At 40.9% G+C, this 18848-nt stretch overlaps 1 protein-coding gene across 1 annotated transcript in view; it reads right to left on the bottom strand.

The window, feature by feature from the left end:
• The window catches only part of NEK10 (NIMA related kinase 10), a 177301-nt gene that overhangs the window by 98951 nt on the left and 59502 nt on the right, over positions 1-18848 (bottom strand). The gene's annotated exons all lie outside the window — the stretch shown is intronic.

Here is an 18848-nt window from a genome sequence, read left to right as displayed (position 1 = left end):
CAGTGCCATTCATTCTGATACCTTCCAGCAGCATGGAAATGAAACACTGTTTAAATAAATATAAAAATCCATTTATGAAGATAAAACTGAACAAAGGCAAACCAAAAACATACAAGCAAAATAAATACTTTTCCCCCCAAAACTATATCAGCTAGCAATCTTGGCAATACTGTAATTTAAGAAGAGTAATTTCTTGTAGCCAAATGCAATAGTAAAATAACAAGAATTATATTTTAAAAAGTGCCTTAAAATATTTTAATTGCCTGGGCTGTTATGTTTCAATTCTTTTCCCAAGTATTATATTATGTCTGTCAAGATCTTCGTTCTTCCTGCAGAATTTACTTTGAAATGTTGGCTTTAATAGTTTTGAAAAGCAGTGAGACAAGATTGTTATGTTCATCAGCTTTGGCCTTTATACAATCAGTTGAACATTGTGTTGTTTTTGTAAATACAGACATATAATTACCAATTACTTACTCTTTAGCCAGAATTGTACGATTTAACTATGTAAAAGTATAGGAATGGTATCATTAAAAAACCCCAAGTATTGTTTAAAGGTAAACTAGCTCTGTAACACAGCTTATCTTAAGATGGAAATGCATATATCATTTCTATATATAGCGTCAGAATAAATTGCTTTCTCTCTTAAGTGATCTAATAATGGACTGATATCAGAGCACTTAATTTTTTTACAAATTCCTGTGGAGGTGTAAATGAGGACAGAAAGATATTTTTGTCTGTTATCTTCATGAGTTGTTATTGTACTGGACAATTCCCCCCAGCTGGTCTATATATTTTTCTAGTGGGCACAGAAGGTGAAATACAATTTTTTTGGAATCTCACAGCCTGTAAAATATACTTCTGCCTAATTTCTCACTTGCCTTCTTTTGTAATTTTCTTAATTACAATTTTCTTAATTGCAGTGTGCAGCAGCTGCCAAAAAAGCCAACACAGTCCTAGGCTGCATCAACAGAGGGATAGAATCAAGATCACGTGAAGTGTTAATACCACTTCATAATGCCTTGGTAAGGCCACACTTGGAATACTGCATTCAGTTCTGGTCGCCACGATGTAAAAAAGATGTGGAGACTCTAGAAAGAGTGCAGAGAAGAGCAACAAAGATGATTAGGGGACTGGAGACTAAAACATATGAAGAACGGTTGCAGGAACTTTAGCTTAATAGAAAGAAGGACTAGGGGAGACATGATAGCAGTGCTCCAATATCTCAGGGGTTGCCACAAAGAAGAGGGAGTCAAACTATTCTCCAAGGCACCTGAGGGTAGAACAAGAAGCAATGGGTGGAAACTAATCAAGGAGAGAAGCAACTTAGAGCTGAAGAGAAATTTCCTGACAGTTAGAACAATTAATCAGTGGAACAGCTTTCCTCCAGAAGTTGTGAATGCCCCAACACTGGAAGTCTTTAAGAAGATATTGGATAGCTATTTGTCTGAAATGGTATAGGGTTTCCTGCCTAGGCAGGGGGTTGGACTAGAAGACCTCCAAGGTCCCTTCCAACTCTACTATTGTATTGTATTGTAATCACATAAAGAATGTCTGAACTTAGTAGAAGGCAGGATCTGTTGTAGGAACAACTCCTAGCTCAATGGTCTCTCCAGGCTTAGAGGGGAGAACAGAATATTCCCTGAAATGTCATTCTGGACTCCATAAATTAAGACTAAAATTCTAGGTAACCTTTAGAAATAAGCAACATGATCAACCTTACAAAAAAGAAAAATGTCTGAGAAAAGTGATAAAATATCCAATGTTAAAAATAAATTAAAATACCATTTAACATAGCTAATATTAAGCACTGCTCCATGTTCTCCAAATGATGCCAAAGCTCTCAAAGGAGACTTACATTTAATGCTATTAATTAACCCAAACACTAAATTTATAGGTGTCATTTTAGACCGAGCAATGTTTAATGACAGACTTATTCAGATTTTAAATGACAAGCCTAAGCCCAAGCACCAGAAGTCATATTTTTGTTGTTTTTAATGATAATCAAGACGGCAGAAGAACGATATTACCTTGAGAAATGGCTGTCAGAAGTTACAGCTTCACATTAATCATCATAACAGGCATAGTCCAGTTAATATTTAACATATGACAAAATTTGAATTCTATTAACATTGCTATTCTATTTGTGATTATGCCTTTTGTAATCTTGTCTAACTACTCTCACAATTAATATTAATCAGCAACACCATATGCACTAGTGATAATAGTTCTTGTTGTTTCTCAATTCTCAGTATTCAATATTAAATATATTTTTAAAAAGAAAGGATGAGAGATGAAAAAGAACTCAGAATGAAATCAGCAATGAGTTTTTCAAAGAGATCCCTTTATAAAACAAATGCCTATTATTTCTCAATGCAAATTTAATGTATTAACTGAATAACTATAGACAAAACTTCATGCCTATTATCCTTCTGACTAGTCTTTATCTGCACTCACAATGTGATTTTATTACAATTTCTTGGGTTAGAAAAGCTGAATCAAAAGCTATATATCACTTTGCCTTGGCTGCTCTGATGAGAAATGGATACAGCTATTAAGTGTTTTTTTTATTGGAATCAATAAATAAATTGTTATTTTCACCTTTTTTTACTGTCTCTGTCAGCTTATGTTTATTAATTCAATTATAACAGCTGATAGGCATGTGGTATATTTCTCTAATGGAACTGCTAAGGATTGTACAATAGTTTCTGATTCTTTTATTCTCTCAAAATAGTAATATCTCCCCCAGCAAGATAATTCTGACTTGGTATATTTTCAAATACTTAACCCCATGGAATAAAACAGTATGTCACAGCCTTATTAATAGTTGGGTAAATTATTTTAGAGACCAAAATACACTTCAAGAGGTAGTCAGGCCATATCAGACAATCACAGAAATAGAATCTATGCCAGAATGACAGTCATAAATTAAAATAAATAAATGACTTTCCATATGCTATGTGTTTTAGTAAAAAAAAATGTAGGTCTTTTGTTCACAATTTCCACTAAACATTCTGTATTTGTGTAATGTAACCACAGAATAATAGTTGACATGTATTTCTCTAAGTCTTCCAGTTGGTTTGGTGACAGCTGAAACTATTAACATGACTTTCCTTCAATTTGAATCAAAGCAGCTATTTACTTTTTATGCAACTGATAATTTCCTTTATCTAGATTCATTTGATCAATTATCAGCCCAAAATCAAGAATACAGAGAAAATAGGAATTACTAAGAGAGAACAGGTTCTCAAATTATGAAATAAACACTGTGGCTATGACTATTTCTAACCCACAACAGAATAACCTACAAAGAAACAACTATACACATACTTAGTTTTTTCCCCATGTCATCACTCTGTTAAACACCTAATTCCCACAGCCCTGTCTTATGCCTAAAGATATTGATCCATGAGTAGGGCTATTTTGCTAGTGCTTCTCATCTTGTCATCTTTCCCATTTTCTCATCTTTCCTACTACAGGTATTCCTCAATTTACAACCATAATTGAGCCTGAAATTTATGTTTTGAGTTTTGCCCCATTTTACTATTTTTCTTGCCCCATTTGTTAAGCTAATAACTGCAATTGTTAAATTAATACCATGATTGTTAAGTGAAACGGCTTCCCCATTGGTTTTATTTGTCAGAAGAGTGCAAAAGGTAGTAATAGGACCATGGGACACTGCAACTGTCATAAATGTGAGACAGTTGTCAAGTTGCTGGCTGTAAATCACATGACCATAAGGATGCTGCAACTCACTTTTTTCAGTGATGTTGTAACTTTGAACAGTCATTAAGTGAACTGTTGTAAATTGAGGACAACCTCTACCCTCTCCTATTACTGTCTTATGAATTTGTTTTTATATCTTATGATTTATAATGTTTGACTTATCACTTTGTTGTTTGTATATATACTGAGAGCATTTGCATCGAAGACAAATTCCTTATGTGTCTAATCACACTTGGCCAATAAAGAATATTCCAATTCCAATGTTCCAATAAAGTAGCAGGGAGGAAAAAGCTATGTAAAAATATATATCATTTTAAAATATCTTTTCCATTTGATGCTTTGGAAGAAAAAAATGGCAGAATTAAAAAATTAAGGACATGAAACAAAAATTAATGGGGTTAAATTTTTTGATAAATAATATAAATGTTTAAAGTGCTGAATATTAATAAAGTTAAATTTGAAGTGGTCTATTTAAAGTATACTTTTTGGAACTAATTTATTATTTCTACAAATATTAAAATGCTGATTATAATGCAGTTTAATCCATATAAGACTTTCTGAAAAATATGTGAGGGTTTTTTAACTGTAGGCAGAATACAGGCTTTAAATCAAATCTGCTAATCATGTGAATATTCATTTTCATTCTGTTAAAAAAACAAAATAATAATAATTGAGACACTATTTTAACGTGGTTGTGGGGCTTGTGTGTTCTCAGGAAGAAGGGAGCTATGCCAAAGGTTCAAACAAACTGGTCTGGTCTCATAAGAGGAGCCAGACAAAAAATATCTCTGCCATGAAACTACACTGTGAGAGGCTATTTACAGAAACCCATACCAGATTGGTCATCCCCTATGTTAACAAGAACCATGCTAAGTGTTTGTATTCCTGGATATCTAATGATAAATAGACTACAGGAGTCGAGATGATTGGCTAAGCAAGAGGACTAGCGGAAGAAAATGTGTTTACTTTTCACAAATATACAAGGATTGAAAACAAAGAAATAATTATCTCATACTACAAATCAACTCCACTGAGAAGAGGATATTTGAAAAGAATGCACAAGTTGTGGAATGAACAACATCCATAATCAGGAATAGAATTAGACCAGAGACTAGCATATTATTGTCAATTTATAATATGAAACGAAGTGCTCAAACAAGCAGAATTGGAAGAACTGGAAAGGTCTACACAGGGCAAAGAAATTGAAGCCTTGCCAGAGGTAGCTCAAACTGGAGAGGAAAGGCAGGGGGAATTGGAAGTAGAAGAAGCTAGCTAGTGGGATTCATTTTTTTTTACTACTGGTTCTGTGGGTGTGGCTAGATGGGAGGGGAGGTCATGTGACTGAGTGGATATGGCCAACTTGACATCACTCATGCCCATGGTCACTCAGTCACATGACAAACCCCCCACTAAGCCACAGCCGCAGAACCCAATAGGATTTTTTTTTGAATTTCTTCACATCTATTTTCTTCCCGTGCCTGGCCTAATCTGTCAAACTCCTCCTCCTGCATGCCACCCCGCTCTCCTTTCACCAGTCCTCTTTCCCTCCTTCAGAGGCCCTAGCCCCACTTTCCCCTCCACCCATGACCGCCTCTTTCTTCAGGCTTACCTTCCGCAGTGACTAGTCTCCAGAAGGCAAGCTCTCTTTTTCAGTGTGACTGCGAGAAGCCTCCCAGCCACCACCTCTTTAACAGCCATTTCCCGGCGCTGGCTGGAAGCTACAAAAACTACTAGGGGTCGCCAAAAAAGCCACTGCCGTCACCACCCTGTTCTTTGCGCCAGCTGCGCAAGTGCATCCCATTACCTGCTGTGCTGGAGGGACTTGCCCAGGTAGGTCCGAGCAAAGTGACGCAGAAGGCAATGGGATGCACATACATGGGTATCAGGAACAAGAGGGCAGTGATGGCAGCAGCTTTTTTGGTGGCCTCCAGCCAACCGCTGCTGCTGGGAAGTAGTTGGCAAAGAGGCAGCAGCTGGGAAACTTTTTCGCACCAAAAAAGACAGCTTGCCTTCTGGAAGCCAGACCAGCTGCCACGGGAGGAAGGTAAGCCCTAAGTAAGAGGCGATCATGGAGGAGGAAGCGGGTCAGCAAGCAGGTGACTGCTCCGGGGCAAGGCTGCAGCTGGGGAATGGTACTTTCTCCGATCCGGCCGAGGTGGGTGGCGGCTCTGGGGCCTCGAGGAATGGCGTGTCCCTGGGGCCCTGGCCCCAGACCCAAGGAGAAGGGAGAGCAGGCGGCATGCTTACTTACCTTTGGTGAGCTGAGCAGAGCGAGTGAGGCACAGAGGCGACTGGCAAAGTAAGTAGCTGGACCACGTGGCAAAGTGAAGGCAACATATATAAAGCTGGGATGGGCAGGGTGAGTGTCGAGAGAATGAGTGAGTGTCAAGTGTGCGGGTGGGGCTAGCGAGCATCGAGTCGGTGAGAGGGGCAAGTGAGGAGCAACCAGGAGTCGGGGCAGGGTGCGGGGCCAACCAGAGGTTGCTGCCATTTCGTCAAACCAGGTCAAATTTCTCCTAACAGTTCGTCCAAACCAGTGTGAACTGGCTGAATACCACCTCTGAATCTAGCATAATATTGAACCTGGCAATTTTTCCTTTACCTGCTCCTCAGAAAGAACAAAGCCATCAGAGAACAAAATCAACAAAGCTGAAGAATAAAACAAGAATAACTAAAATGAAGAATAACTAAGCAGTAGAAGGAGTGGCTGAACCTAGTGGCAGAGTTTAAAGTGGAATCAGCAGTTTTTTTTCTGTAGACATAAACCGACTAAATCCAACTCTTCTTGAATTTTGTTGACCCTTATTTAATGCCAAAATAGTGTTAACAGTTATTGAGTAAATTCTTGGATATAGATATCATTAATAATAAAAAAGTTTAATTGGAACTTCACATATAGTACTGATCTTTCACATGTGACATCTACTCAATTCACTGAAAACTTTTCAACAGATTACAATGAAAAACACCAAAATGGTATCTGACCATATGTTGGGGTAGTGATGAGAAAGCTACATTGGATGCTGTTCTGTGGAGAATGGAAACCAAATCCACAGTATGTCAGCTACAATGCTCCAGTTTGTCCAACAAATGTAGAATTCAACCTCAACCCCCACTGCACGTAACCCCAGCACTTGAACCTGCTCCAGCAGCATTGGCCATTCTACAGAGAACAGCTTGTCAGAAGGATTTGAATGAGAATGAGAATGGATGGCAACTATCCTTGCACAATGTGAGTTGTTTATAAGAATTCAAACAGCAGAATTACTGACTGACCAGTTGTGAATCTTCTTTGTATTAAGTCTCCTAACAGCATCAGCTTTGCAATGGGCCTTCCGCATCATCAATTGACCCTACTGTTAACTATCAGAAACTCGTGGCAAACTTCAGGGGTCAATGAGAATTGCTCTGTAGGCTGCTGTACCTTGTTTCTGGTGATTAAGTTCTGGAGTTGCTTGATGGATTATGTATCATTGTTGAAATGTGGTAGCCCAAGAAATCCAGCTGTTTCAAATCAAAAGCACTTTTTTTAGTTTAGCAAAAAGATGGTTTCTTCCCTATTCAAAACTTCAGTAGAGCAAAGTTTGAATAGTGAGGCTAAGTTGCTGGCTACAGGCACAAATCTCTTCTAAATGTGAGTCAATATTAATGCAAATCTGGTAGGTTTGGTCTGGAATATATGGAACTCCTTGCCTGATGAACTCACCAGCAGTTCGGTTTTTTGGACCCCATCTGAACTGAGCCATGAGAGCTGCCTCATTCCAATCCAAATCTGCTTCACCCAATTTTAATTCTGTATGTACTGCTGTACATTTTTTTCTCGCCTTGTTGAAACTCATGAATCCAGCCCTATTCTCTCCTAGACAGGAAAGTCCAGTTGCCTCCTGAGGGAGCCCCTTTGGGATGGCCATGACCTAGATGACCGAGAATCTCTACAGACATAGCATCTTACCACACCAGCAGAGAACTACCATATTTTTGGAGTATAAGACGCACCCTTTTCCCTCAAAAAAGAGGCTGAAAATCTGGGTGCGTCTTACACACAGAATACAGCATTTTTTGCCTCTCGAAGCACCAGCCCTTCACCAAAATGGCCATGCGAAGCCTGTAGAAGGATTTCAGAGAGCTGATGAAGGGCAGAAAAGAATGAAAAACTGGCCATTTTTGCTCAATTTTGCCCCCTCCCCAGCCCCCAGGAGTACTCTATAAGCCTCCTAAAGGCTATGCATGCAAATCTTTTGACAAAAAGGGCCCGTTTCTTGGGGGACCCCCATGCCCAGGAGCACTCTGCAAGCCCTCTAAAGGCTATTCATTTTTGGGGGGAGGGAAATGGGCCTTTTAAAAAAAAATTGCCTCTTCAAAACCTTGGTGCATCTTATAGTCCGGTGAGTCTTATACTCCAAAAATACGGTAAATCTCACCATCAGAAGCCAGCAGATGGGTTTCATCCCCTTCCTATGCATCCCCTTCCCCATCAATGGCATATAGCCTCTCTGGATATTTTAACTGATTTACACCCCGTCATTGACCCCGTCAATGAATGCATATCCATGTTAGTCATAGGAGATCTTTTTACCAATATGTTTCACTTCATCTCTTGCAAGGGGCTGCCCACTGCCAAAAAAACAGGTCAACTTTTTGGGTACCATGTCTTTCGCTACATAGGAATGGCGTCCAGGCTAATTTCTGACAGGGGCAGTTAATTTGCTTCCAAGGTTCAAAGGGCATTATTCCAACTTTTGAATGCTCAAGTAAGCTTATCTTCAAGCCATCGCCAAGCCACAAGTAGTAAGATAGAGAAGACTAACCAAATACTCCAACATTTAAATGGTGCTGCAACTAGTCAGATAACTACCCTTCTTTGTTGCCCCGGCAGAATATTCTTATTATAAGTCTCTCCACACATTTATTGCAATAACACCCTTTCAACCTTTGTATGGCACATACCAAACAGTTTTACCAGAGAACCACAGGGAGAATGGTTTTGTACCAGGAGCTGTTTTTGCAAGGGCTACTTGCTGCCCAAATAGTAATAGAATTATACATCACTTCACAGTGCTTCACTTCCTTCTCTAAGTGGTTTACAGAATTAGATGCTATTGAAATAGCAGCTAGAATAGGCTAAGTATACAAGACTGTGAATGCCCATTGACAGGAAGGGCCATTTGTAATTAAAGGAGAAAAAGTCTAGTTCTATACCAATTTTTTGTTTTCTATAAGGCCATCTTCATCCCTTACAAGGGATTGCTCACTGCCAAAAAAACAGATCAACATTTTGTGTACCATGTCTGTCACTACATAGGAATGGTGTCCAAACTAATTTCTGTCAGGGGCAGGGATATATGCAAAATTTGTGGGACCCTTCACAGGTTCCTCCAACAAATGAATCCCACAGCAATTTGACTGCAATTGCCTTCCTCCATAAAGATGCATCCAGACATTCACTGTTCAGGGTTAGGGTTAGGGTTAGGTTAGGGTTCAAAGAAAAACTTCTATCTTCTTGTACTCCCATCTCGCACCCTTTTCATTATGAAAGACAGAATACAAGTGCAAGAAATAGTGGATTCTAGGCAAAGGGTTAAAGGCATACAATATCTTATCCATTTGGAAAGGCTACCAGTATCTGAAGACTTGGGAGAATGCCAGATATGTCAAGCCCCCAGATTAATTTGGCAATTTCACCAACGTTTCTCTAAGAAGGTATGACCGACCAAGGTCCCAGCCTGCCAACCTGTGCCACCTGATGAATTCATAGCTGAATAAGTTAACCAACCTCTGTAGATTCATCTGGGGGATGCAAGGAAGCCGATTAAGCTCAGCTTTCTGCTTATGGCCTTTTTGATCCAAAGCTAAGGGCAGGGACATATTAATGCTTCAAATGTTTTCTTAGCAACCGCCACCTGGCTAAATAGTCAATTCTGAAGTGAAGTGAACGGAGGAAGCTTCCTTTGGGACAGCTTCACTGCTTCCTCTGCCAAGTTTCCATGAGAACCAGATTCCCAAAAGGCCTTGCTAAAAGGGGAAAACTACAAAGATGCTATGGAAGGAGGAAGGGCAGGTTAAAAGAGAAGGTGATGTAGAAGAATGAATAGCAGAACTTGGAAGCAAGGTCAAGAGAGAAATAAGCCTAGAGTCTCTATGTAGCTATAAACGGATTAAATTCAATCCCTCTTGAATTCCATTGACTCTTATTTAATGCTGGCATAGTGTTTGTTAGTTTAATAGATGTTTGTGCATAGGTGTGATTAGTAATAAACAGTTTATGGAACTTCATATGTGGCCCTGAACTTTCACATATGGCACAAGCAGGGCAACAGATAAATAACAGAATAAAATTGCCTGTATTGAAACTTGTTACAAAAAAAGCACAAGTATTAAAAGATGCCAGCAATATCAAATACATATGGTCAACTTAAATAGTTAGTTAAGTAATCTAAGTTACAACTGCACAGAAAAAAGTGACTTATAGCCATTTTTCACACTTACAACATTGCAGCATCCTGGTGGTCATATGATCAAAATTCAGATGCTTGGCAGTTGAGTCATATTTATGATGGTTGCAGTGGCCCAGGATCATGTGATAACCTTTTGTGACCTTCTGACAAGCAAAATCAATGGGGAAGTAGTTTCATTTAGCAATCATATTATTAACAATTGCAGTGATTCACTTAACTGTGGCAAAAAGGTCATAAAATGAGGCAGAACTTACTTAACAAATGTCTCACTTAGCAACAGAAATTTTGGGCTCAATTGTGGTGATAAGGACTACCTGTGTAAACACCTGCTCACTGCAAAACAAAATAAAATAACAAACCAACTAACATATAGCACAACTTTACATGATTCTGTAAGCAAAATTAACATAGAATAATAATAATAATAATAAATTTGGATTTATTAGCCGCTCCCTTTCCGGGCAGGACTCGGGGCGGCGTACACTAAGACATATATAAACATACATATATACAAAGACATACATGCACGGAGGAGGTAATAGATTAAAACATTAAGACAAATTAAAACCATTAACATGCCCCGTCTAATAAAAAATCCAATATACAATAAAAATTTAAAATTTAAAAAAGACAGTCAGGAGGAATATGAAAAGATTACGGTTGAGCCAGGCCGGATGATTGAAAGAGGTGGGTCTTCAACTGTACACGGAAGGAGCGGAGATCGGAAATAATCCTGATGTCACGGGGGAGGTCATTCCACAGGGCTGGGCCCATCACAGAGAAGGCTCTGCTCCTGGATGTCGCCCCCCGACACTGTTTGGCGGACGGCACCCGGAGAAGTCCCTCTCTGTGTGAGCGAATTGGTCGTAGGGATGTGTGGGGCAGGATGCGATCCTGCATGTAACTAGGTCCTATGCCATGAAGCGCTTTAAAGATCATAATCAAACCTTGAAACACACTCGGTAGACCACAGGAAGCCAGTGCAGCTCGCGCAGGAGAGGTGTTACAGGGGAGTATCTAGACCTCCCCATAATCACCCGCGCGGCCGCGTTCTGGACCAACTGTAGTCTCCGAGTGCATCTCAAGGGAAGCCCCATGTAGAGAGCATTGCAGTAGTCCAGGCGAGACGTCACTAGCGCATGGGTGACTGTGCGTAGGGCATCCCGGTCCAATAAGGGGCGCAATTGGCGCATCAGGTGGACCTGATGGAACGCCCCCCTAGCCACGGCTGTTACATGGTCATCCATGGACAGCCGGGCATCTAGGAGGACGCCCAAATTGCGCACCTGTTCCATGGGGGCTAGTTGCACGCCCCCAATGGCCAGAGATGGAAGCACCTGGTTGAACCGGGGGGCCGGAAGCCACAGCCACTCCGTCTTGGAAGGGTTGAGTTTTAGTCGGTTGCCATCCATCCAGACCCGTACGGCCTCCAAACACCGGGACATCATTTCGACGGCCTCATTGGGGTGGTTCGGGGTGGAAATGTATAGCTGAGTATCATCAGCATACAGATGATATCCCACCCCAAAGCCACGGATGATCTCGCCCAGCGGTTTCATGTATGTGTTGAACAGGAGAGGCGAGAGCACCGATCCCTGTGGCACTCCACATGTGAGTGACCTCTGGGTCGAACTCTGCTCCCCTGCCAACACACGTTGCGTCCGGTCAGAGAGGTAGGAGCCAAATCACCGTAAAACGGTGCCCCTGACTCCCAGCCCCTCTAGCCGGTGCAACAGGATACCATGGTCGATGGTATCGAACGCCGCCGAGAGATCTAATAGGACCAGGATAGAGGAACAACCCCTATCTCTGGCCCTCCAGAGATCATCAACCAATGCGACCAAGGCCGTCTCCGTGCTGTGCCCGGGTCGGAAGCCGGACTGGCGCGGGTCTAGATAATCATTTTCCTCCAGGTGACGTGGGAACTGCTGTACCACCACATTCTCTACAACCTTCGCTAAGAAAGGAAGGTTGGAGACAGGACGATAATTGGCTAGGTCCGTTGGGTCCAGGGAAGGCTTCTTGAGCAGGGGCCTCACCACCGCCTCTTTCAAGGCGGCCGGTAGAGATCCCTCACCCAACGAAGCGTTCACTAGGCCCAGGAGCCAGTCGCGCGTAACCTCCCAGGATGCCAGTACAAGCCAGGAGGGACACGAGTCCAATAAACATGTGGTGGGTCGCAGACGTCCACGCAACCTGTCCAAATCCTCGATGGCAACCGAGTCAAACTCCTCCCAAAGCGGTCCCTCAAGACTCGCCACGGGCGTCTCTACTGGACCACTGAAAGGGGCCCATCCCATCCGGATTTGAGCGACTTTGTCCTGTAGATATTTCCCAAACTCCTCTGCTCTGCCCTGTAAAGGGGCTTCCCGCGGTCTCTCAAACAAGAGGGAGCGAGTCACCCGAAACAGGGCGGCAGGGCGGTTATCTGCGGACGCAATAAGAGCGGCACAATATTGACGTTTGGCCACTCTTAGTGCCACAAGGTACGTCCTCAAATAGGCTCGTGCCTGTGCTCGGTCAAATTCGGAACGGGAGGATCTCCAACGACTCTCTAGGCGTCTCTTGTGGCGTTTCATCACCCTTAGCTCCTCAGTAAACCAAGGGGCCAGGGTGGTTTGTCGCCGCAGGAGAGGCCGCAAAGGCGCCACCCGGTCTAGGGCCCCGGTAGTCGCACTGTTCCATGCGTCTACCAGGTCCTCTACTCGAGGGCGGGTCAGATCCACAGGAGGTGGCCCAAGCTCCGTCTGGAACCTATCTGGTTCCATCAGGCGCTTGGGGCGGAACCATCTAATGCCTTCCGGTTCCGCCTCAGCAGAAGAAAAAGTGCACCATCAAATTGGAGGACCAGATTGGAAAATGAGATCAATATACTAAGATTAAATGCAAAAAAGCTGCAGCATGTTAAAGAAAAGAAATAAAAAATTGGAAAGCTACTATATAAGTTTAAGTGCTATTGTTATTGCTATCATGTCACCCCTAGTCCTTTTTTCACTATAGACGCACCCAATTCCTGCAACCGTACTTCATATGTTTTAGCCTCCAGCCTCCTAATCATCTTTGTTGCTCTTTTCTGCACTCTTTCCAGAGTCTCTGCATCCTTTTTTATATGATGACCGAAAGTGGATGCAGCATTCCAAATGTGGTCTTATTAAGTTTATAAAGCAATACTAATACTTCACATGATCTTTATTCTTTCCCTCTGTTAATGCAACCTAGGATTGTGTTGGCTCTTTTGACTGCTGCTACATACTGCTGGTTTATATTTAACTAATTGTCCAGTAGTGCTTCAAGATCGCTCTCAACAGTTACTGCTACTGAAACCTTCCTCTATAACAGTATCCGTAAGAGAGATTTTGGAACCCTAGCAAACAATCACTTAAATATAAGCCAGCAGATTAACACTTGGGCAATTCCAGACATTAGAGACATAGAACTAGAAGCCCTGGATAGGAAATCAGAAAAATATTGACAACAAATTGTGACATCCAGCCATGCAGGAATGGTGACAGACTCCATCAGACTTTAAATACTATTTACATTAAGAAGCATTTAGGCAATTTATGTGGGTTTGACTTATCCCCCCTCCCCAAAATGTACAGCCATCTGTTTGACCCCCCAAAAAAGCCATTTTAGAACTATCTGGTTTCATTAAAACAACTACGCAAAATTAGTAAAAACTTTGGCCCAACAACACTTATAGAGCAAGCTATTTATACATATACAGGGAATAAATTCCACATTTACTAGTACTGATAATGTTACCTAGTTAGGTAGTGAGAAGTCTGTAAGCAAACAACCAAGTTCAGAGAGCACCAATGATTTTACTGACGGAATATTATCAATCTAAACAGTGGAAAAATCTATTCTAGTTCCTTCCATATTTCCATTATATTTCATACTAAGATTTCCAAGAGTTATTTTAAACACTATATAGCATATGCTATTCCACCCCTCTACTGAAATAGGTTGAATGGGCAAAAGGAGATATCTCAAATTGTAATGCATGAGCACCATGTAGTGGCTATCTCTTTAAGTACATCTTAGCTCCTGATTTAACTACTTCCTAGTAAATACTAAAATGCAAGAATATATTTATACAAAGCTGCTATGATTCTCTGCTGCATATTAGCTTTCCATATGCAAGAATGATTTTTAAGCCTGCATCTGCATTCAGAATTAGTACTGGAAGACAGAAAGAATGCATTTGCTGAACATTTGAATACAGTCTAAAGGCTCTCATTGGTTACAATAGATCAATCATAACTGCTTGCAAACATGCAATAATAAATACACAAGCAGAGGGATGTTTGCATTCAACATTCACTTTAAAGAATATTTTATTGATCTTTTATTTGTTTATGTTTCAAGTATCAGAATCACTCATTTGATTAAGCACAACCAAAAAAGAAATGCCCTAAACCAAAAAGAAATGGAAATGGAAAATATTTTGTTTTATAATTTATACTAATGTACAATACAATACACATGATTTACAATATTAGCATCTGATGAATGGCACTGAAATGTTTCATCAGAAAACTAATGTTCAACCTTGCATCTATCAGACAGCAAACTCATGTTAAAATTAATTTTAATAAAATTACTCTCCATTTTGGTTCCTGGCAAGATTATGAATTACATATTCTTCATTTAAAACAAAAATCCATTATATAAATCTCAATAGAATAATGAAACTCAGTAGATTATCCACACTTACATTTGCACTGATTGGTCATAAAGAATAATACCCGTAGTTCAGAATTTTACTATTAACCTGACAATGGCCTAAATTAAGGTGTGTAAATCTTTCAGGATAATTTGGGACCTACAGAATTCTGTATTACTCTCAAAGGATTGAGGTATGCCATGTATATACTATCTGTGCATTAACCAGGACCAAAGCCACTGCACATTTTTTTTAAGTGTGCCCTTTAATAAGACTGGACAGCTACATATCTGAAATGGTATAGGGCAGTGGTCGGCAAGCCGCGGCTCGCGAGCCACATGCAGCTCTTTACACACTTTAATGCGGCTCTTCTGTGTGCCGGGCGCTCGCTCTCCTCCCTCCTCTCGGGCAGCCGCCCCAAAAGTCAGGACTCTGCAGCTAGCCTCTATAATTGCGCCGCTGCTCCACGCCGTGGAAAACATAGGCGCAATTACAGCCCGGAGCAGGAGCAAAGCCCCTTTCCCAACTGGCCCTTCCTCCCTCGGAACGCTTCGGAGGGAAGCTTCTGCAAAAGCCCGGGCGAGTGACAACAAGTTCCCGCCGTTACGAAGTCTCCGAGGCTGTAATTTTCTGAGCTGTGCACGCGCCTGTTTTCCACGGCGTGGAGCAGCGGTGAGCGATGATTCCGGAGGCCATCAGTGGGGGGTCAGGGTCCCCCCTCGCGTTCCTCATCTTCCCGGATGGCCCCCGGAATCATCGCTCACCGCACAGAATCTTGCCGCTGCTCTACGCCGTGGAAAACAGGCGCGCATGCACAGCTCAGAAAATTACAGCCTCGGAGACCTCGTAACGGCGGGAACTTGTTGTCACTCGCCCGGGCTTTTGCAGAAGCTTCCCTCCGAAGCGTTCCGAGGGAGGAAGGGCCAGTTGGGAAAGGGGCTTTGCTCCTGCTCCGGGCTGTAAGCTTCCCTCCGAAGTCTTGGGATGTTCTGAGGAGCCCCCCAAGGCAAAACGCTGCTGCCAGGTAGTTAAAAGTACCTCTCTGATTCTGTCAGACTCTTGTCAGTCTCTCTCTCTGATTCCCTCTCTCACTCCCTCTCTCTGTTCCTCTCTCTGTCTGTCTGTCTGTCTCACTCACACACACACACACACTGTGGTCACCTTGTTGAGTGTTCCAATCACAATTGAAACACTCAACAACTGGCCTGCATTTGTGGTATTTTGCAGCATTCTGCAGTCATAGGACAGAGGGAGAGACAGAGACAGACACACACACACAGAGTGAGTGAGAGACAGACAGACACACACACACACAGAGTGACAGAGATGGGGGAAGGAGGAGAGAGAGACAGAGATACAGAGAGAGAGACAGACAGATAGACACCCAGAGAAAATGACAGAGGGAGACAGAGAGGGAGGGAGGGAGGGAGAGACAAAGAGCCAGAGAGAGAGAGAGAAAGAAAAAGAAAAAAAGAAAGAAAGTGGGAGAGAGAGATGAAATTAAAAACAACAACATACAAACCTGACTTACTCAAACTATCCAAGGAAATGCAAGGCCAATGTTCACATTAGTGGTTGTGACTTTGTCAGTCATTGTCAGGATGTAATTTTCTCTACATTGTAAGGCAAATTTTACGGAATTTAACGTTATCGATAAATAATATCGTTCTAAAGTTTTTGTTTTATTAGTTGTGTTATTTGTATCCTCCCGACCTATGTAGATACTTGCATGCGGAATATTCTCAATAAAAACTTATTGAAACTAAAAACAGTGTACCATCCTATGTATTTTCGGTTTTAAAAATGTGGCTCTCAAAATAAATTTCAATCGTGGTTTTGGCGAGATTTGGCTCAGTTGAAAAAAAAGGTTGCCCACCACTGGTATAGGGTCTCTTGTTTGAGCAGGGGGTTGGATTAGAAGACTGCCAAGGTCCCTTCATCTCTATTCTGATTGAAAAATATATATTTTGTGAAACCAATCACACAGTCCTAGTCCTGTCTCTATGTACTGCATGTTGACATAGGTACGTTTTTTTTAAGAATCAGCACAGTCACATATGCTGTCTTTAACATATTTCTAATTAATCCAAGCTGAGAGTTATTTTGCTACTGTCCATTGTTTATTAGAAAGATAAACATTCCCCAAACAGTTGCATTCCAGTATATTGTTGTGAGATGATTATTGTGATACACGTCATTATTGTGATAAACCTCTCTTTAAAAGAGTTTTGTTTTAAGTTTAGTTATTTAAACATATATGCTCAGAAGATCATAACCACATAATGTAATTATCATGCAGTCTAAATGAGAAATGGAAACATTAAGAAAGCTCCTCTGCTCCAAAGGAAATGAAGCCAATATTTCCTTACCACCACCCAATGGCATTTATTTATTCTTTATATATAAAACACATCATTATTACAACCCTCTAAATTGAATTGTGCTTCCTTATTTCAAAGGCATGGTCTATCACAAATAATAAATTAATTGAATGAACAGAAATTAAATTTCTGCTGCAGCCATACTGATAATTACTTCATTCTTCTCTTTGTTTAAGTAAATGCAATAAGAAGATATTTCTAGTGATAATTTCTTGCAGGCAGTGTCCAATTGAGGATAAAGATAAAGAAGCCAGTGCATTCAAGGCAGTCAGGTTCCACAGTGTACATATTAACAGTTGTGCTACATAAACTATTCACCACTAGCAATAACCTTATATTCGTAACTGTTTACACAACAATAAATACACATAGGTACATTTAGGCCCTAGCCATGATAACATCAGATGGTTTAGAGCTTTATTGCCATCAAAGAACATGCAAAAAATATGACAATTGAAAAATGACAGGATGTCTATCCTGTCTTTAAAGATAATGCTATAAAGAGATGGCTATATAAAAACATTAGAGGTTATTCTATATTTTTGAATGGTTCATAACAAGTTAATCAGCTTCTCATAATACATGGCCAACTGACGGGGTCCCACGAAGAATTCCAGGGAACAGTTTTTCCAGCTAAGGGGTTCGGGCAAGAGCTCCCAAGTCTTAAGAATTCTCCGAGACAGGGAGAGTCCCAGAAATCAAGATCTTCCAGAAAGCAATAATTTGCAAGAAGACTCTGAAGATGGGAAATGAGCCCAGAAGCTAATTTGCAGTGGAAAGACTGACGTTTTTAAACATTTCGCTTTTAAATAACAGAATAACAGAATTGGAAGAGATCTTGGAGGTCTTTTAGTCCAACCTCCCTGCCCAAGTAGAAAAATGTGTAGTGTTTCAGACAAATTGTTGTCCAATCTCTTCTCTAAAACCTCCAGTGTTGAAGCACTTAATTCTAGGTTGGATGTCTCCTTGATTAGTTTCCACCCATTGCTTCTTGTTCTGCCTTCAGATGCTTTGGAGAATAGGTTGACCCCCTCATAGCCTCATAGATATTGGAATGCTGCTATCATGTCACCCCTAGTCCTTCTTTTCATTAAACCATACATACTTAATTCCTGCAAACGTTTTTCATATGTTTTAGCCTCCAGTCCCCTAATCATCTTTGTTGCTCTATTCTGCACTCTTTCTACAACATCTTTTTATATCATAAGGACCAAAACTGGATGCAATATTACAAATGTGGTCTTACCAGGACATTATAAAGTGGTACTAACATTGCACGTGATCTTGATTCTATTGCTCTGTTAATGCAGCCTAGGTTTGGCTTTTTTGGCAGATGCAGCATATTGCTGGCTTGTTTTTCCTTATCTAAATGTAGAACCTTACTTTTCTCACCAATGAATTTAATTTTGTTAGATAGGGCACAGTGTTTAAATCTATCAAGAACCTTAGTATCTTAAACTTATCTTCTGGAGTGTTGGCTATTGCTGCCAGCTTGGACAATAAGACATATCTTCTATTTCTTAATCACTTTATTTTAAGTATTTGCCTTTATTGATATAAGAGTCTCTTTTCGGTTGTAGTGTTGTTTCTTTTTGAAGACTTGTGCCATTTTAGAAA

Source organism: Natrix helvetica (genome assembly GCF_964273705.1).
Source record: "Natrix helvetica genome assembly, chromosome: Z".
Taxonomy (NCBI): Eukaryota; Metazoa; Chordata; class Lepidosauria; order Squamata; family Natricidae; genus Natrix; species Natrix helvetica.
This window is presented reverse-complemented; position numbering and strand designations above follow the sequence as displayed.